The sequence below is a fragment of the Tenrec ecaudatus genome, chromosome 4 (assembly GCF_050624435.1).
Source record: "Tenrec ecaudatus isolate mTenEca1 chromosome 4, mTenEca1.hap1, whole genome shotgun sequence".
NCBI lineage: Eukaryota > Metazoa > Chordata > Mammalia > Afrosoricida > Tenrecidae > Tenrec > Tenrec ecaudatus.
The window spans coordinates 118,418,827-118,438,339 of NC_134533.1; the positions used below are offsets into that span (position 1 = coordinate 118,418,827).

General features: G+C 41.5%; 1 protein-coding gene across 2 annotated transcripts in view; it reads left to right on the forward strand.

Moving 5' to 3' along the window:
- CBL (Cbl proto-oncogene) overlaps window positions 1-19,513 on the forward strand; it is a 103,347-nt gene that overhangs the window by 33,587 nt on the left and 50,247 nt on the right. The window lies entirely within an intron of this gene.

Consider the following 19,513-nt stretch of genomic DNA (forward strand, 5'->3'; position numbering starts at 1 on the left):
CTGCAGATGATGTGGTTAGTCCAGTGTGGCCCATGTGCCCTCCTCCAAACCAACCGCGAACTGTGACTTAGGAACCAACGGTTCCCCACGACCAGTACACAGGAGCTTAGTTCCCAGGCTGGGTGCTGGGCAGGCAACGGCTGACATATTCTCCAGACCAGTTGTTACATCAGTGCACATACATGTATCCATCAGTAGGTAATACAGTCATTTCCTGGTTTTGTGTTAGAGAAGACAGTAGATGGATTACAATTCCCTAAAGGTAAATTTGCCCTCATTTTTCTCAGCCGTTGTAAAAAAAAAAAACCAAGCTAAACCACACTCAACTTTCTCACCGTTTGATCGTTAGCGCCTGTGCTTGCACCTGCTTACCTCTGTGTAGAGGAAGTACACTGGAAGCTCGGTGGGATGACACCCAGTTCATTTGAAAATGTCACTGCCTTGTGCTATTTGTTTCAGAAGGAAGATTAAGCCTTGCTAGTATAATAAGTCTGGTGGGGGTTTTTGAGCGTAGTTTAGTTGAAATGACTTAAGATATGATTTTGTTGTATTTCATTCGGAATATTTCAGAAATAGCTAAACGCTCACTAGAAAAACTTGTACTGAGTGCCTTCTGTGTGGCAGGCACTGCTACAGGGATGAGGTAGAGCTGTGAATAACATAACACAATCCCTCTTCCCCCCTAGTTTCCCCTTTATTTCAGTGGCTTTTAAAATGATTCTCCAATGGAACACTGGTGTTTCACAAACTAGACAGAAGAATTTGTGCCACTTGTAGTCTTTTCTTAGCACGGTGGAAATAGGTTTCAATGTTTGTGCCAAATCCTTTCGGGAGATAATGGCAGTGTTGTGTTGCGGTATTTGAGCTTGGTGGGAAAAGATTCCCACTTAGATTAGCAATGCCTTTCTTGTGCGTGGATCTGGGATAACCTCTTGATCCTCTGTCTTTTCCGGAGAAAGGAAGCCATGGCTTCTCCCAAGGCGCAGTACTAGTAGATAAAGAGAGAGGGAGATATAGAACTTGGTTGCTGTAGAGCCAGCATGATGGGACTTGCGAATGAATTGGGTTGATTTATGGTTTAGCAACTGGATAGATGATACAGTGGAAAGGCACTAGAAGGCTTTAACCAGGGAAGGACACACTCTGATTCCTATCTGCAGTGATAGTAGTGACTTTTGTGGAAATGAGTTACAGCGGCCTTGTGGTAGTGATGATAGAAGTAGAGGGGCAGGCTGCAAGGTTATTAGCATAAGAAGTGAGGTAACTTAGACAAGGGAGAAGGATGTTGTAAGGGTGATAGAGTGGACAGATTGATGATCAATTGGAAATAGAAAGGAGGGTGGGAAAAAGTGATATCTGAAAGCACCTCAAGGAACATTTTATACTGTCTACACATTGAAGTTCGTTGGTTTGTATTGCACTTACCATATATACTCGAATATAAGCCCACCCGAGTATAAGCCGAGGCACCTAATTATTACCTGGGAAACCAGAAAAACTAATTGACTCGAGTATAAGCCTAGGATGGAAAATGCAGAAGCTATTGGTGAGTTTCAATAATCAAAACAAATGAAAATAAAATTACTAAAAATTGAGACCTCAGTGGAGTAATGTATTTAAATATTTATTTTAAATAAAAAACATAAATAAAAGGACAAGTCATTTAACATTAGTAAACCAGCACAGTAAGTGGAAAATAGGTTCAACAAAAACAATAAGGTATCAACAATGACACCTTAAGAGTACTATTCCCTGAGCTCAATCAGCAACCAAACTAAAATGTAAAGAGTTAAAATCCTTCAAAACTGGATTCCTCATCATCATCCGTATCCCAATGCAGAGCTTCAGCTGGTGTGAGGTCATCATAGACACTGTCCTCACTGAGATCGCCGTCATCACCATCACTGCTGTCATTTTCATACAAAGCGCAGTCTTCACTGCCATCCACAGCATTGCTAATACTACATTTCTGGAAGGCACGTCGCACCATGTCTTCTGGAATGTCTTCCCATGCATCTCGAACCCACTTTGCTATGAACTCTATGTCAGGCTTCACGAGAGTTACTCCTTTTGTTAGTCGGGCTTGACCAGATGACATCCATTCATGCCACTGACCTGTGTATAAGCAGAACCCCAGTTTTCCAGCACATTTTCTGTGCAGAAAAAACTCGACTTATACACAAGTATATACGGTAGAGTGAACCTTTTCCCGTGCATGGTTTTCTGACATCAGACCTTGGCCATGTGGAGAATCTTGGCCCACTGAGTTACGTTGTTAGGCGCCATGGAGTCGGTTCTGACCACAGGGATACTGTTTATAGCAAAACCAAACGCACCCTGGTCCTGCTGCTTAAATGTTGACACGTCGCCATGCAATGTCAGACCATCACACTTTTAATTAAATCCTACTAGGAGAGTTTAGCAGTTGGTTAGCTGTCGAGCTCATGTTCACAAACAAGCTTTCAGAAATTCTAAGTTTTACTCGGTGTTTTAAATTTATCATTGGCAACAATCAGTTGTTTTTCTTGAAAGGCAGGCTCACTCATTCACTTTGGAGAGACTGTCTGCCAGAGTTTGCCTGATAAGCTTTCTCACAAGTTACAATGATGGTGTTCCCTGAAAAGAGCGCCTTTTGTATCTAACCATTTAAGCAACTGTATGGTTACTTTCCTGAGGCCAGCTTCCGGGTTTCTCCAGTGAGGAGCATGTCCTCAGCAGTCAGGTTTGGATAAAATGAATGATCTTTCAGCGTCATCGAGGGCAGTCAAGTATAACTAGCAAATTGTCTTTACTTCCTCGATGCAGATGTAGCGACTACAAGCACGTGCTGGTGGTGGTGCCTTTATGCACGCTAAGGCACAGTGCTCTTTCTTACCCACAATTGCTATTCTATCATCAATTCAAATTTCAACACCTTAGGAAAAACAAACCATATGATATATGGAAAGATAGTGATGCCATCTTGAGACTCTGTTGCCATATTTTTAAATTAAATACTTTTATTGGGGACTCTTACCTCTCTTCTCACAGTCCATATATTCAAATGTCAAGCATATTTGCACATATGCCGCCATCATCATTTTCAAAGCATTTTCTTCCCACTTGAGCCCCTGATATTAGCTCCCCATTTTCCCCTCCTTCCCCTCCCTACCTTCCCTCACGAACCCTTGATAAGTTATAGATTATTATTTTCATACTTTATATCGTCCTTTGTTGCCCCTCACCCACTTTTCTATTGTTTGTTCCCCTGCCTTATAGATTGATCCTTGTGATCATTTCCCTTCCTCTCACCCCCCCCCCCACCCCCCGCCAATCCTTCTGGTATCTCTGCTCTCATTGTTGACCCTGGGGGGTTTAATCTATCCTGGATTCCCTGTGTTACAGTGCTCATGTTCTGGTCTAATCCGATTTGTAAGGTAGAATTAAGGTCATGATTGTGGGGGGAAGGAAGCACCAAAGAACTAGAGGAAATCTATGTGTTTCATTGGTGCTATACTGTACCCTGAATGACTCATTTCTTCCCTGAGACCCCTTTGTAGGTGGATGTCCAATTGTCTACAGATGGGCATTGGGTCGTCACTCCATGCCCCCACCCCCCAATTCACCTTGGGTATGATTTTGTTCTGGATCTTAGATACCTGGTACCTGATCCCATTGACACCTCATGACCACACAGGCTGATGTGCTTCTTCCATGTGGGCTTTATTGCTTCTCAGCTAGATGGCTTCTAGTTTATCTTCAAGCCTTTAAGACTGCAGACGCTATATCTTTTGATAGCCAGCCACCATCAGCTTTCTTCACATTTGCTTATGCACCCGCTTTGTCTTCAGTGATTGTATCGGGAAGGTGAGCATCACAGAATGCCGGATTATTAGAACAAATTCTTGTTTTGAAGGAGTACTTGAGTCAAAGCCCAATGTCTATCTGTAACCTAATTCTTAACATATAGATGTAAGTACATAGTTCTATTCCCCTCTCGTTCTATACATATATGTATAGCCATGTACATTTTTAATGCCATAGCCACATTATAGGAAGCAAGGAAGGGAAAAAGCACGTGGATCTGTGTTGCTGTCGTTTTGCTACACTTCACGGACTTTCCTATGCTGCTGTAGCATTCTGGACCGGGACGCCATTCTCAGCTTTTCTGTGCTGCGTCCATCGTGCATTTGAAGGAACTGGACATGAGGGTTGGTGGAGAGGTTTTAATTCGTGTACCAGACCCTGCAGACAGATAGCAATTGCTTAGATTGCCTTGTTGAGTTTGGGTTTAGTGAGGGGCATTCCGGAGTAAACTAGGAGTATCTTCCTTTGACACAGGGAAGAGGTATGCAGGAGTTATAACTTGCTGTCTGTACTTCTTTCTTTAGTATAAATTTTAGTTCTTATCAAATTTGGAAATGTCTTATCTTTTGTTCAATATTTTTGTCCTTTTCCCTCTTCTAGTGGATTTCAGTTCCGAGTAAGTGTGGTTGCTTGCAGCTGTCCTACAGGCCCCACTTGTCTTCTGTTCATTTTCTTTTCTCTGTTTTGTTTTGGGACATTTCTACTATTGTGTCTTCCAGTGTTAGCAATCATTTCTTCTCCAATCCTCTGTTAATCTTACACATTGTAGTTTTCATCTCTGGAAGTTGAATTTGGGGGTATTAAAGTTCTTTTATGCCTACTTAAGGTCAGCAGTTTGAACCCACCAATCGCTCCCGGGGAGAAAGGTCATTTTTTTCTACTCCTATGTAAAGTTACAATCTCGTAAACCAACAGACGCAGTTCTGCCCTGTCCTGTGGCAGGGGGTCTGGCTTGGTGTCTGCTAAGCTTGTGCCAGTGTTTCTCTACCCTTGTGTACTTCAGGAGTTTGGTTATAATAGCAATTTTGATAACCTTGTCTGTGGCTTAGGATTTTTTTATCATCAGTAAGTTATATTCTCTGTGCTTGTTAATTTTTGTATTAGATGCAGAAGTTTCTTCAGACAGAAGAGCTAGGAAGGTGCGTACCCTCCCTGCCCTCACACCAGTGGTAGATGGTGTGGTAAATGCAGAGCACGGAGAGAAAGTAAGCAGTGGGCCGCAGCTCGGATGCAGGAGCTTTTCCCTAATTACTCTGCTTCCACAGTGCCCACAAAGCCTGGCTCTAAAACTACAATACTTGTGAAGTCTACAACTGCATTTAAATGAGAGCATCTTAAAGACCAAGCTCCAGAGTTGGCTTCAGGAACGCCTCTCTTGCCAGCTCGTAGTGTTATGGGGAAATACTAACAGTGCTGTGACTGTCCTACCTGGCAACTTTGTGCTTTAATTTCGTGTGTTGAACTTGAAACAAATCTTTTCTGTAGAGAGCTGAGTCCAGTGTAGTACATTTGCTAAAGAAATGGAGTAACACGCATTCCTGAACATTTTCCTTTCTGTCAACCCTCGCCCGACTCCTTTTGCGTGTGAAGCGCGCATCCGGAGTGGTGACTGATGTATCTAGGTGCTCACTGCACGCCAAGCTTAAGGATTTAGATTTTATGTTTCTAAACTTGTTTTTATTTTTATGGGTTTCTTTTAGATAATTTGTATTTAAGATAATTCTCTGGATATTTTCTTTTCTCCGTAAGCTTGACCCAAACAGTTGTGATCCCCTTCCTCCCTGTCTTTTGCTCTAACTTCAGTGAGCACAATTAAAAAGCCACTTAGGAAAGAAAATCTCTGATGGTTTCTTTTCAACAGAGCGAAGTTCTCCTATATGCCTCTCTGTGACGCACTATCAGATGGCCCTCCCACAGAGAAACAGTTTTTCTGTTTTTAATCACTAGATTAAGGTTTTATAGGTTAGATCACAATGCAGATCTGAGTGATTAAGTTACTGGTGTATAGTTTCTTCTTTTTATTCACTGGCCCACATAAGTGCCATTAAACGTGTTGCATTGAGCAGTGAAGCTAAGGCAAAGGGGGATAAAGATTAAGTGCACAGGCTGTGGAGCTGGATTGCCCGTACTTCAGTCCTCTGCCCTTTACTAGAGAGTGCTGGTGGCGTGGTGAGCCGTACATTTGGCTGTTTATTGTAGGGTCAGCAGTTTGAAACCACTCGCTGCTCTGCAGGAGAAAGAGTTAAGAGTCCCAGAAGTACACAGGGACAGTTCTGTCCTGCAGGGTCACTAAGAGTCAGAGTCAACTCTTTGGTCACTGAGTTTTTATCATTTACTATTTATGTAATCTTAGGTAACTTTTTTCTCTTCACTTCAACTCTCATTTAAAAGTGTTCTGGATTCTTACATTAAAATATACATGTTAATATTTAGAAAGTACTTGCTATAAGAGTGTCTGACTCACAGTAAGCAGGGTACAGCATCTAATGTAAAAAATGAGAGACATAGGGTCATTGATAAAACGTTATGGAGCTAAGCAAGAGTTAAAAGAAATGTTAAAAGAATTCAAAGACTTGACTTTTTCTTAGTGCAACTGTTTATTCAGCAAATACTTAGTGAACTAGTTCTCATGAACTGAAGGTGAATGTTAGTGGGTGTCATGCTGTGAAACTCAGGGGTAGAAGGGTAGCAGGGACCCAGACTCCGCTTTCTTGTTCTTGTGGGGATAGTATGTACTTGTGTACTTGTGTGCCCCCTGTTTACAGGAGTTGCTGAGACACTAGCTACCTAGAACCTGGGGACGAGGGGATAAACGTGAACCTCATTCAAAGGAGGGAGGCGACCCTAGTCTCGTTAGCTTGACTGCTTAATGAGATGAGGGGATCATGTGGGTTTGTTTTGCCATGCTGTGTAGCAGCAGTGCTGTTAATGGTTCTAAAGTTAGACCGTCCTTGCCTTGCTAGGATAAGCCTTCATTTGTAGAGAAATATTTTAAAAAATTATTTCACTGCATCCAGTTTAGGAATCATTTTTCATTTACATATATTAGGGGAACTAGCCTATACTTTTTTCCCTTATGATATTTTGTCCAATTTTGGAATCGATCAAAATGAGTTCATTTTCTTTATTCAGGGAGAGTTTATAGAAGACAAGAATTAGCTTTGTAGGGAAGCACTTACTACCATATATTTTAGACAAGAGGTTCTCAACCTGTGGGTCGTAGCCCCTTTGGGGGTTGAGCGACCTGACCCTTTCACAGGGGTTGCCTGATTCATAACAGTAGCAAAATTACAGTTATGAAGCAGCAACGAAAATAATTTTATGGTTGGGGGTCACCACAGCATGAGTAACTGTACGAAAGGATCACGGCATGAGGAAGGTTGAGAACCACTGTTTTAGACTAATGTGTGTGCTTGTGTGTCAGTGACTACGTCTGTGTGTGAGGGAGGAGGAGTAGGTTTTCATGTCTACTCCTCCGATTGCTTGTTGGTTTATCCAGAGTCCCTGAGTCAATTAATGTTTTTCAGAAAAGTTCATTTTTCCAGCAAATACGTTTAAGAACAGTGTTTGCCATATAGCAGTTGCTAATTGTGAAGTTGGCAACCCCATGCACAGTGCAACGAAGGATTGTCTGAACCTACACCAACCCCTTGGTCTGTTTTGGACCAGACCTTGGTGATCCTTAGGGATTTCATTATTTTATTGGCTGTTATTGGGATAATTGCTAGGCCCTGGTTCACAACCTGTCTTAGCCTAGAAGTTCCTCTGAAATGAATAAACTACTTGAATTTTATTGGGTAAGAGTTTATTGTATTCTCTTTTTTAAACCCATCTGTCTTTTTAGTTCTGTCTCTATTTGTTACATTTTAAGAGTTGACACATCCTGAAGTTTGTATGGTAGATTCAAGATGGCCTTCTTAACGTAGCTTTTACATTTCTTGTGACCTATTCAAGATATGCTTATGATTTTGTTTTCCTCATTTATGATTTTTTCCATTTGTCTTTTCATCAGCATGAATTTACCAGGGACATGAGAATCTTGCAGGATGCAGAGAAATTCTTCATCATGTAGAACTGCTGTGCACACTTGTAAGAGGGCCTTGGTGCTGCTCATTAGATTCCCATAGCAGCTCCTTATTGAGTCTTACACTTATTTCCCCCATTCACTAACTATTACTTTGGACTGAAAATTTTACCATTTTTATTTGCATCACTGAATTTATTGAACACAGTAAACATGGTTTACTTTTCTGCATAATGGCTCCAGTAGACAAGTTCTATGTAAGTGTTCCCAGTGGAAGAATGATTTTTAAAAGGAGCAGAGATAAAACTTACCCGCCATTGAGTTGATTCCAACTCACAGTGACCTTTTAGAACAATGTCGAACTCTCTCTTTGGGTTTCCAAAGCTGTACATCTGTATGGGAGGCGAACAGTGAAGAAACCAGTCTGGTTTCCTTTATTGCATGTAGTTTATTCGAGATGTTGGCCACCATATATATATATACACACCTTTCACACGGGCTACGTCCTTGCTCTTCCTCGGCAAAATCTGCTAGCGCTGTTCTTTTCCGTCCTTTGGACACTGCCCTGCCGTTTTCCATCACACTCCTTTTAAGGGGCAACTCTTATTTGGCTGTGCACAATTCTGCTTTATTTGACTTTTCTTTGGAACAGAAGATTGGATCTGGAAGTAGAAGCTGTCTTTTCCCAAGAAGGTTAGCAATATGACCCAAATTGTTTACAAGTGGTTGTTGCTCCTTGCTCCTTGGCTTGCACTCCCAGACACGGCCTTGTTAATGTTTTTCAGGCACCTCACAGCAAATCAATGTCCCTTTGTTGTTTCCTAATTGAGTCCGTGTAGTGCAGTGCAGTGCAATGCAGTATAGTGGGGAGAGCAGCAACGTGGGGAATGGATTCTCTGCCTAACTTCTTTAGGCTTAGGTTCTCTCCTCTTGGATGGTTTATCAGATTGTAAGGATCAATTAAATAGTAAAATACGAACAGAGCACTTGCATGGTAAGACCTTATTATTATTGATAGCGCTGGCTCAGCTTGACTCATCTGCATTCTACTGTTGCAGTATCTCTCAAGTCTGCTGCTCCTGTTGCTTTCTCCTTCCACCTCCCCGTACCTTTGAACTGCTGTGCCGGCCTAATTGACCTCTCTGCTTTGGGACTTCCCCTCTAATTCATCATGCATACCACTTCCTGTCAGTTAGGCCCTCAAGGCAGACAGGATGTCACCTCTCCAGTTCTAAAGCCCTGAATGATTTCCCCTTATACTTGAAGTATTCAGGTGGCCAGGTTCATGACATATTCAGACCTGTGTGTCCAGTGTTAAATAACTATGATGACTTGATACAGTTTCTTAATAAAAATATGTTAAATTTGAGACGGTACCACAAATAGACGTGTTGCACAGAGACACAGAATCTGGACCTTGAGGATTATTTTTCACAGAAAATATGCTGGAGGAAATGGTGGAAATGAAGATTTCTTTGGTTTTGGCCCTTCAGCTAGTCTTAGATCGAGATATTGTTGTTAGGTGCCGGCTCATAGCGACCCTAGGTACAACAGAGCAAACCCCACGTGGCACTGCCCCGTCCTCACAGCCGTGCTTGTGTTTGAGCCCATTATTGTAGGCCCTTGGTCGTCCGTCCCACTGCAGACCTTCCTCTTTCCCGCGGCTCCTCTACTTTAGCAAGCATGATGGCCTTCAGGAACGGCCTCTCTTGATGTCATGTCCAAAGCACAAGGGTTGCTTCTGAGGAGCATTCTGGCTGTAGCTCTTCCAAGACTGATTTGTTTGTTCTTTTGACAGTACTTTCAGTGGTCTTCGCCAAAGCCATAGCTCAAATGCATGGGTTTTTCTTCAGTCTTCCTTGTTCAGTGTCCAGACTTTTACATGCGTTTGAGGCAGTTGAAAATACCATGGTTAAAAAAGAAATTAAAAAAAAAAAGAAATTACCATGGTTTGCATCAGGTGCACCTTAGACTTCAAAATAACATCCTGGTTCTTCAACACTTAAAAGAAGTCTTGTGCAGCAGAATTGTCCAATACAGTGTGTCATTTGATCTCTTGACTGCTGCTTCCATGAGCATTGATTGTGGATCCAAGCACGACAAACTCCTTAGCAATTTTGATCCTTTCTCCATGTGTCACGGTACCTATTGGCCCAGTTGTGAGGACTTGGGGTTTCTTTACATTGATTTGTAATCTATACTAAAGGCTGCAATCCCTTGATCTTCAGCAAGCAAGATTGTGTCATTTTTATACCACAGAATGTTAATAAGCCTTCTCCCAATCCGGATGCCACACTCTTCCTCATCTGATCCAGCTTCTCTGGTGACCTGCTCTGCATCCAGCTTGAATAGTGTGGTGGGAGGATACAACTGCGGTGCCCACCTGTCTTGATGGTGTAAGCCATGCAGGATGCCCCTGCTCTGCTTCTTGATTCAAATAGTAGAGGAACTCTCATGATGATTCCGCAGCCCTGACAACTGCCAGGTTGAGTAACAGTAACTGTTCTCTATTTGTACAGGAAAGTACAAATACCTGCCTAAAGGGAGGTTGCTGTCGGATGCGCCATGTACTCAAGAGGTAGGGAATGAGGGTAACCACTGCCCCCTTTGTGTCAGAGAGTCCTCCCACGCTCAGGCTGATGCCTGCCTCTTCGAGCAGTAGTTCAGTGCATGGGTGATAAGGCTTCTGAAAGGGGCCTGGCGAGTTGTTTGTGATTTATGAGGGGAGGGACTGACAAGTATCTGAAAGTTCTGCTTTTTTTGTTGTTGTTGTTGTTAATGTTTCTGATGTCTTTAAACATCCCTTTAGGGAACTGATACAGAGAAGTAGCAACCAGCAGTCAGGGTAACTTGTACTTTTGGCTCTGGACAGAAGCTCCAGTGTATGAGACTTTTATGAAACATACTTGTCTTTCAGAACCAGGGCTGAGTGAATCCAAGGCTTATGTTGAAATATTAAAAAGTCTGATTATATTCTTGAACTCTGCAGGAAATGACGAAAGCACCACCGGTTCATGTGGCTTAATTAGTAGTGCTGAATGTTCACAGTGATTTTTTTTCAAAACTATTTTCAGGTTTTCCAACCACACTAAAAACCAAAGGTACAAGCTTAAGAATACACAATACTGTATACTTTACCAAGGTGGTATCAGAGAAGTCACAACATTGACTCCAGTGCAGTGTTCTTAAGCTAGGGGGGGAAGCAGAAAGAAATCATTTTTTCCAGTTGTGACTTTGCAGTGGACGTGTGTGGCCTATATGCTCTTAACCAGATGGTCAAATTAACACCAGTGATGATGTTGAATATCATGTATCCCTTGGTATGACATCACAGGGAGCATTTTCCTCTAGTATTTTTTGTCTCCAAATCATTTTATTAGGAACTAATCCAGATACCATACCATTCCATAGTTTAGTCACGTCCAGCAGTGTTGTACAAGTGCTACCACAATCCATTTCAAACATTTTTTTCCTTCTTTAACCCCTTGATATCAACACACACACACATCCCCTACCATACCCCCCTGGAGCCCTTGTTCTAGTTATTGGTGCTTTGGGCGCATCAATCCTGGGTTTCATAGACAGAAAAACGTTAACAGATTCAAGAAGGCTATCCACAATGACAGAGTACATCAGAGGGTGTTTCTCCTTAAATCTCAGCTCAGTCTAAATGTGAAGAAAACACCGAAGTCCAATTGGGGGACAGTCTACAAACTACCCGACCTTTACCCAAAACAGTTGAGGCTATGAGACCACAAACCTAGCACAGGAAAAGGAGACTTTGGAGAGCTGCCTCGGCTCCTGCAGCAGGCTCAGCTGAGTCAGCTGCCGTCCGAGTCTGAGTCCCGCCCGCCATCGGTTCCTAGTTCTGGCCGACAGATGCACCACAGTAACATGCAATGGCAATAGAAAAGCGGGGCCTCCCAGTGACTTCTTAAATGTAGTGTTATTTTAAAAATGGAGTTTGTGTATGTATTTTAAGAAGGGATCTTTCCCAGTTCAGTTTTATGAATGCAGGGCAGGACAGTATGCTCACTGTTGCAGGAGCTAAAGTGTAACACATAAGACACTGGTTCGTGTCTTTTATTGTCACCCAATGGAAGTACGACAGCGAGTAAAAAGTAGGATACAGTGACGCCTGTGAAGGGTGCACACAGGCACGGCGGGCATTCGGGAGCACCCCTCCCTCCCCGCGCACAGTTTCAGAGGTGGCATCTGAAGTGAACTGGAGAAGTCAAACAATGGCAGGAGTGCAGTCTCCATCACTGTTGGAAAGGAAATGAGTGTCATGCCGCAGAGCCTGGGCTCTGGAATGAGACTGACCTGCTCTGCCACTTAGGTGCTCTGTGACCTAGGGCAAGTTACTCCATGTCACTGAGTCTTTGTTTCCTCATTTTCAGAATATGATCAGAAGTTCCTATTTCACAGTCAGAATTAACTGTGACATTTTGGGTTTAGCCCAGTGTCTAATAGCAACAGATCCTCAATATCATTTTTGGCTTTGGTGAACTCCTCATACTGTTGAGTAGCACCTTCCCCAAAGGCCTGAGATGAGTGGACTGCTTTGTCCCCTCCCTCCTTCTTTCTGAAACCATATTTCCTTTATTTTTATAATTTTGAGCTTACTTTTTAGTTACCTTGTCTCTGCAGACAATATCATTGTTATGACCAGACAAAAGTACACGAGGAAGTAGAATTAAAAGGTGATACAAATTTTTTTTCACAGAAACAAACATTTATTATTAGTTACCAGGGGGTGAGGAGACAGGGAAAGTGGCGAGTTATTCCTCAAGGATATGGAATTTCTGTATAGGATGATGAAAATCATTTGGACATAATGGTGATACAAATTTTTAATGACCTTCTGGAAGTCCCTTCATGTATTTTCTTAGTAGTGAATTTAGAATTCCATCCTTTACCCCTATAAGTAGCAAAAGGTTTCAGGTTGGCACTTTTGCTGACAAAGAGAAGAAAAGTTAAAACTGTGGTACAGACTGCAACAACCACACACACAAAATTTGGCCAGGGAACACCAAATTCAGGTATTACTCAAGGAAATTCAGCCCCAAGTCTTCCGGTCCCTGATTACCCTCCAAACTATATTTTATTTCTTAATAACTGAACAGATGAGGTGGTGTTATCCATGCCGTTTAACCTGTCTCCTGGCTTTCAGGAAGTCAGCTTGGTACCTGGAAGGCATGCATTGCTTTTGTTGAATTTGCAAACGATGAGAAGGCTGGAGCTGCCAGGCACGCTTCACAAGTACCTAAGATCATGCCTTCCTATGCCATGAGGTTCACCTACACCAAGAAACAATATCTGGGGTAGTCTTCTTTAAAGGATGTTGCTTCATTTATAATGTGTGTTGGATAACTAAAAACAGAAGGGGACAGTGAAATTAAACCTTTTAAAACTTTGTGGACCTAAATAATTAATCTTGTTAACCTTAGTGAGCTGTGAGCTACCCTTGTATCCCCGAAAATAAGACAGTGTCTTAAATTAATTTTTCTCCCAAAGATGCGCTAGGTCTTATTTTCAGGGGTTGACTTATTTTTCCATGAAGAAGAATGCAGTACACATTTATTGTTGAGCACACAAAAAAGGAAATTTATTACCTGTATACAGTACGGTAGTAGTTGTCATCACAAACCAGCATAACCAGACAAACTGAATCCTACAGTATCAAGAATTCATTGTTACTAGCATTATTTCCACGTACAACAATCTATGGTACATTTACTCATAATCTGTGGTACATTTACTCTCACTTCCTGTCTGCTCTGGCTGTGCTGAGTCCAACAGTGAGCTGCGTGGTGGCGCCCGCCGCTACAGTCCAGAGTCATGGGTAGCTTCGGAGGGCCTTATTATCGGGGAGGTCTTATGTTTGGGAGGTCTTATTTTGTGGGGGATGCCTTATATTTCATCGAGAGGAAAACTGTAAGTAAGTCTTATTTTCGGGGGATGTCTTACTTTCGGGAAAACAGTATGAAGGCCTTAATTTTGTACAATAAGCTTATATGTATTTAAAAACAACAAAAACAAATACAGTTAGTACTTGGAATAAAGACAAAAACTCAATGTCATTGAATCAATTCTGATTCACAGTGGCCTATAGGGCAGAGTAGAACTGCCCGAGTCAGTTTCCACTGCTGTAGATCTCTACAAGAACAAAAGCCTCATCTTTCTCCCTGAGATCAGCTGGTAGATTTGAACTGCTGGCCTTGTGGTTAGCAGCTTAAGTGAGTAGCCCACTTCATCATCAGAGTTCCTTAATACTTGTATAGGTTTAGTAAAAAGGGTTATGATATTTTCAAATATATACCCACTCCTCAGTTATCACACGGTTAGATTCCAAAGACCAGGTCCTTGTGTGAAATTGGTGTTATGGGAGATAGGAGTGGGAGGGGCACACTCATCTTGGGCTCTGGTAGCATCCCTAACATCCCACCACTCCAACACACCCACTTCCTCACAGTCCATTGTTAGACTGCTTGGCATATCATGGATGGTCCACCATTCCTACCAGACCTTCCACATCACTGCAGAACCCATGGAGGTTTTGGTGGTGGCTGCTGCTGGTTGGATGTTGTCCATCTTGGACAGGGATTCTCCTTGTCTTTCGGCTCCTCACGGCCTTCCTCCTGCCTTGCCTCAGCAGCTTCGAGCTCTCACCCAGTCTTCTGCTGCCTGCACATCTCACCATCCTGTGGTAGCCCCATACCCTTCAGTGGCCAAACCCCATGCCGTGGATGAATGGTCACCACCAAAAACTCTAGTCCATTCTTGGGGGTGGTCTGTGGAGGGTGGAGACGTTGAGCCTGGCTGCAACCTTTCGTGGAAGCCAGATCATTGGGGTGCTGCCAGAGAGTTTTTCAGAGGTGTCTGAAACACAAAATACTGGATCACAGGGTAGCTGCTAAGTGCAAAATAGGCATTTGGGCTTAGAATTCCTTTGTAGGTAATTTTCTGTTTGGCTCTTAAAAACTAGTGCTAGGATGACTTCCTGTGAAATGGTTGAAAGGAAGTTCCATTTTATCTGGTTTTTAAAAAGCTAATTTCTGTGAGCAGAGGCTCCTGCTATGGAATTATAAATGTCAGCTCAGCATTTCTCACTCTGCCTTCTGTGGCTAACTAGGGCTTACATGTAAGGTTTGGGAGCGTAAGAACAAGATTGGCGGCGCGCTTGTCACTGATAGCACCAGTAAATGAACTCTAAAAGCACTGGTCACTTCAGTGTAACCAGTTCATCGCCATCTGTGTCACTTCTTCCATTTACACGGTGGCAGAATGCGAAGCATGGGTTATATTGTGACTTCATTTGGGGGTTTGTTTGCAACCTCAAAATGATATGATAGAATGTGTACTTGTTAGTCATCGCGTTATAAAGTGTTAATCATTTTTGAAATTTTCCCATTGGAAATAGCTGATTACATGTACAAAGGTTATTAAAATACAATCAGGCCTAAATTACTGGAGTTTCCTCCCCAGTGTTTTATTATGAAAATTTTTAATCATACAGAAAAGTTGAAAGTATATTATAATATATCCCTGCCTCCTAGATTCTACGGTTAGTTAGATTATTGCTTTAAAAAAGGAAAGTTCTGCTTTTGTCTCTCTGTCAGCTTCAAAGAACTACTCTTTTGAGCCTTGGAACCATTTCTACTTAATGAGACAGTACTTTGAAAAGGCTGAGATGCTTTTTTATGTTTCTGTGTTACTTCTTTGGAAATGAAAAAAAATCTTTGAATAAAATAATATACTACACATTTTAGGACTTCACAAGCCCCCACAGTAGAGAAGAGAACAACAGCATCTTAATTTAGAAGATTAATGTTTCCAAGCCCTATATGAGGTACATGTAATTAACTGCTCATTTAAATGTCACAGGCAGGTGGTGCCCACAAAGACAACCTACTTTTTTTTTTATTAACAATGTTTTTTTTTTAATAGAATCATTTTTATTGGGGGCTTGTACAACTCTTATCCCCTCCCTCACGAACCCTTGATAATTTATAAATTATTATTTTGTCATGTCTTACACTGTCCCGACATTTCCCTTCACCCATTTTTCTGTTGTCCGTCCCCCAGGGAAGGGGTTATATGTAGATCCTTGTGATCGGTTCTCCCTTGCTCCCCCACCTGCCCCTTCCCTTCCTGGTATGGCTACTCTCATTATTGGTCCTGAGGGAGGAAACATACTTTTATAGTTATTTCTTGATATTAGTTCTAGACCTCAGCTACATATGGGTGAGCACTAACTTTCTCTTGTACCTTTCTTAAATTCTTTGCCCAAAGCAGATTGCTGAATTTAACTTCTTTTCCATTTTAAAGTCAGAGTTTGAGTGTAAGTCAGACATTTTTATAGATGGGGACGCATCTTTGAAAGTGATGCCTACAGCCTCCTCCTTCCCTCGGGGGGGATGCAGGCCCGGAGGTTAAATTGCTGCTCCAGGAATACAGTAAGTTAGTGGCAGATCCGGAAATACATTTGGAACCCCAGTCTTCTGGAATGTCGTTGTGTTTATCTCTTAGACATGCTTTTTAGAAAGGAGAAGCAGGCATGCTTACCCATTTCTGTAGCATTTAGTTCGTCGTCAGAATTTAGTTACATATTTAAAATTAGCCGTAAAAGAAAATATCTTTATGAACACATGCACTTCTTTGTTTTGTAAGTCATCATTTTGCTTTATTCCAGAGGATCCTAATCTCTTCATATTCATTTCACAGCAGTCTTTTTCTCCTTGAAACTATTGCATAATTCTTCTAAAGGGAACTGTTTATTACAGTTGTTCAGTAAAACATAAAAGAGCAGGGCTACTTTTGGTACTTGTCTTAAATGTTCATCTATTTTAATAGAAGGGGTTAATTTAGCTCCCTACACTGATCTTTTTTTTTTTCATTTCCTTTTTCTTTGCAAAGATTTGCAAGGCCACTTGTTTTTCCATGTTTTAAATAGTAGTGCCCTGAAGCTTCTTCATTTATAGAAAGGCCACTTTTCATTTCTCTCTTGATCTACATAAATGGTGGTCATGGTTTTTATCAAATGGTCCTACTTTTGAAGGTACAGGAGACTTGGTGGCACAGTGGGTTCATTATTGGGCTACTAATTGTGAAGCTGTCTCTTCAAATTCACCAGCAGCTCTGGGAAAGAGGAGACTGATGACTCCCTTTTTTTCCTTAGTATTTTATTTATTTTGTTGTTGACTATATACACAATCAACATGCCAGTTTAGCAGTTTCTACATGTACCGCTTATCTGTACCTCAAGTTGAGAAGCCATTTTCACCAGCCTGTTTGCAGTTGTCCCTCTTCCATTAGTGTAGGTGGACTGCCCTGTAAGGTTCCTATCTAACCTTTCAATTTGCGTTGTCACTTTGACCCCACAGTATAGTCCTTTAAAAAGCATAATAAAGGCAGACTTTTTTTACTCGTTACAAGAAGATTTCAGGAGATATTTTAGATTTAATGTTTAAAGGTTCATTCAGAGCATTAGCTCCCGAGGTTGATCCAGTGTTCATGTTCCAGGAAGTTTGGAGTCCATGAGAATGTTAAATTCTGCGCTGTATTTTCCCTCTATTGATCAATACTTATATTGATCACATGGAGTATGTTTTCAAAACGTTTCCTAATGTTAGCTGGGCATCCATCATACAGTTCTTCTAATCTCTTGGTTCACAGGCAGTTGCTCATGGAGGTAATTGCTATCCACTCCTATCTTCCAATTCCTGACACTCCTTGTTCCTCTCTTGTTCTGGGCAAATAGAAACTAGTTGCTGTGTGATGGCTAGCCACCTGAAATCACTTAAGCCCTTAAATGAAGTCCATATCGAACCCGAAGTAGAACCCACCCACTACCATCCAGCTCCTATTGATTCTGAAAGCAGAATCGAACGACTCCCAGGGTTTCTGAGAGTAAAACCGATGGGGCGGCCAGACTGCCTTTCTCCTAAGCTGCAGCTGGTGGGTTTGAACAGCCATCCTCATGCTTAGCAGCCCACTGCTTAACCCCTGGCTGCATCAGAGTGCCTTACGAGGTAAATCCAGAGGCACTAACTTGATTATTCACTGAAACCATGACCTTTAACTCCCCTTACCACAGAAACAAATCCCATAAGGATTTTGGTTGTGCAAAACAGCCTTAGCAGCTTCTGTCTCTCATGTTTTGGTCATTGTTGTAAATGCGTAGGGTCATTATGAGTTGGAACTGAACGTAACAGCAACATGTTTCAGTTTAGTTTTTTTGTTGAGAAATTGCTCCACTCTTAATATGCGTTTCCACCAGCAAATGGTTAAGAGTTTCGTTTGCCCATCTCCTCACCAACATTTGTTGTTTTCTGGTTTCGTTTTGAATCTCAGTCATCCCAGTGGGACTCACTGTGATTTTGTGCCGTTTTAATGGTTAATAATGCTAGGCATCGTTTCATGTGCTTGTTGGAAGCTTGAAATGCCCTCTTTCTGGAAAGCACGCTGTTGACATTTTTATCAGGATTGCATTAAATCAACACTTGATCTTTGTAGCCAGAAGGCTGAGAAGCGATTAGGATTGCATTACATCTATTGATTGGTTTGGATAGTATTGATATCTTAATGATAGTAAGTCTTCCGATCCATGAACATGAAACATAAGTTACTTAAATCTTTTAAAACCCTTTATAGCAATGTTGTTTAGTTTTGATCATGTAAATTCCTTCACATCCCAGTTAGATTTATTCTTAGTTACAATAGTAAGTCTCTGAGTTTTGAAAGTCTAACTTAGTACAACTCATGCTTGCTTCTTCAAATCCGCCACCACCCAGTCACCTTCACTTGCTGCATGTGCACCTTGTAAACAGTTTGAAAGACTGTGAACCTGTTTTTGCACTAAAGTAAGGCTATATAAAAACTCTTTACTCCAGTTCAAACTTCCTTACAAATTCAACCGAAAGGTACAAATGTGCTGGATACAATGGATATATGGATTGTTGTAAGAGCGCCCCTCCAAAGAGGCCCCAATAAAATCATTTATTTTTTAAAAATCATTAGAAAGAAACTTTTGTTTATAACCTTTGCTTATATTTTATTCTTTTATGGTAAGTGAAATGGTTTCCTTAGTTTCTCGTTGCTGGTGTATAGAAGCATGACTGATTTTTGTTTGTTGACTTTCTACCTTGTAAGTTTCCTAGTACTTCCAGAAGATCGTGTGTGTGTGTGCATGGGCGTGCGTGCTTGTGCTCTCAGATTCTCCTTATATAGATCATACCAGTTGTGAATAGAGATCATTTTCCTTTGTAATCTAGGTGCCTTTTATTTCTTGACGTTAGGCCTAAGAGATGAAGGTCCGTTGGCTTTTAGAGAGGACCTGAGGTAGGGCGAAAATAAGTGACACCAATTATGAATTCTTTAAAAATAGGCTTTGGCTAAGGAATTGGCACTTGCTTCTGAGGGAGTTAGTTGTGAGAGAAGAGGAAGCTGGGAACATTACAGAGTAGATTTTACAGCGACTTAGATAAAGGTGGTTACAGTTAAATGTAGAACAAGATAATCCAGTATAAATAGCTTCCTCTGTCCTTAAACACTGTGAACGAAAAACCAATACTACTTGCTGGAACTTGAGAGACAAAAAAAATTTTTTTAATCTTTTTTTGGGGGGCTTGTATAACTCTT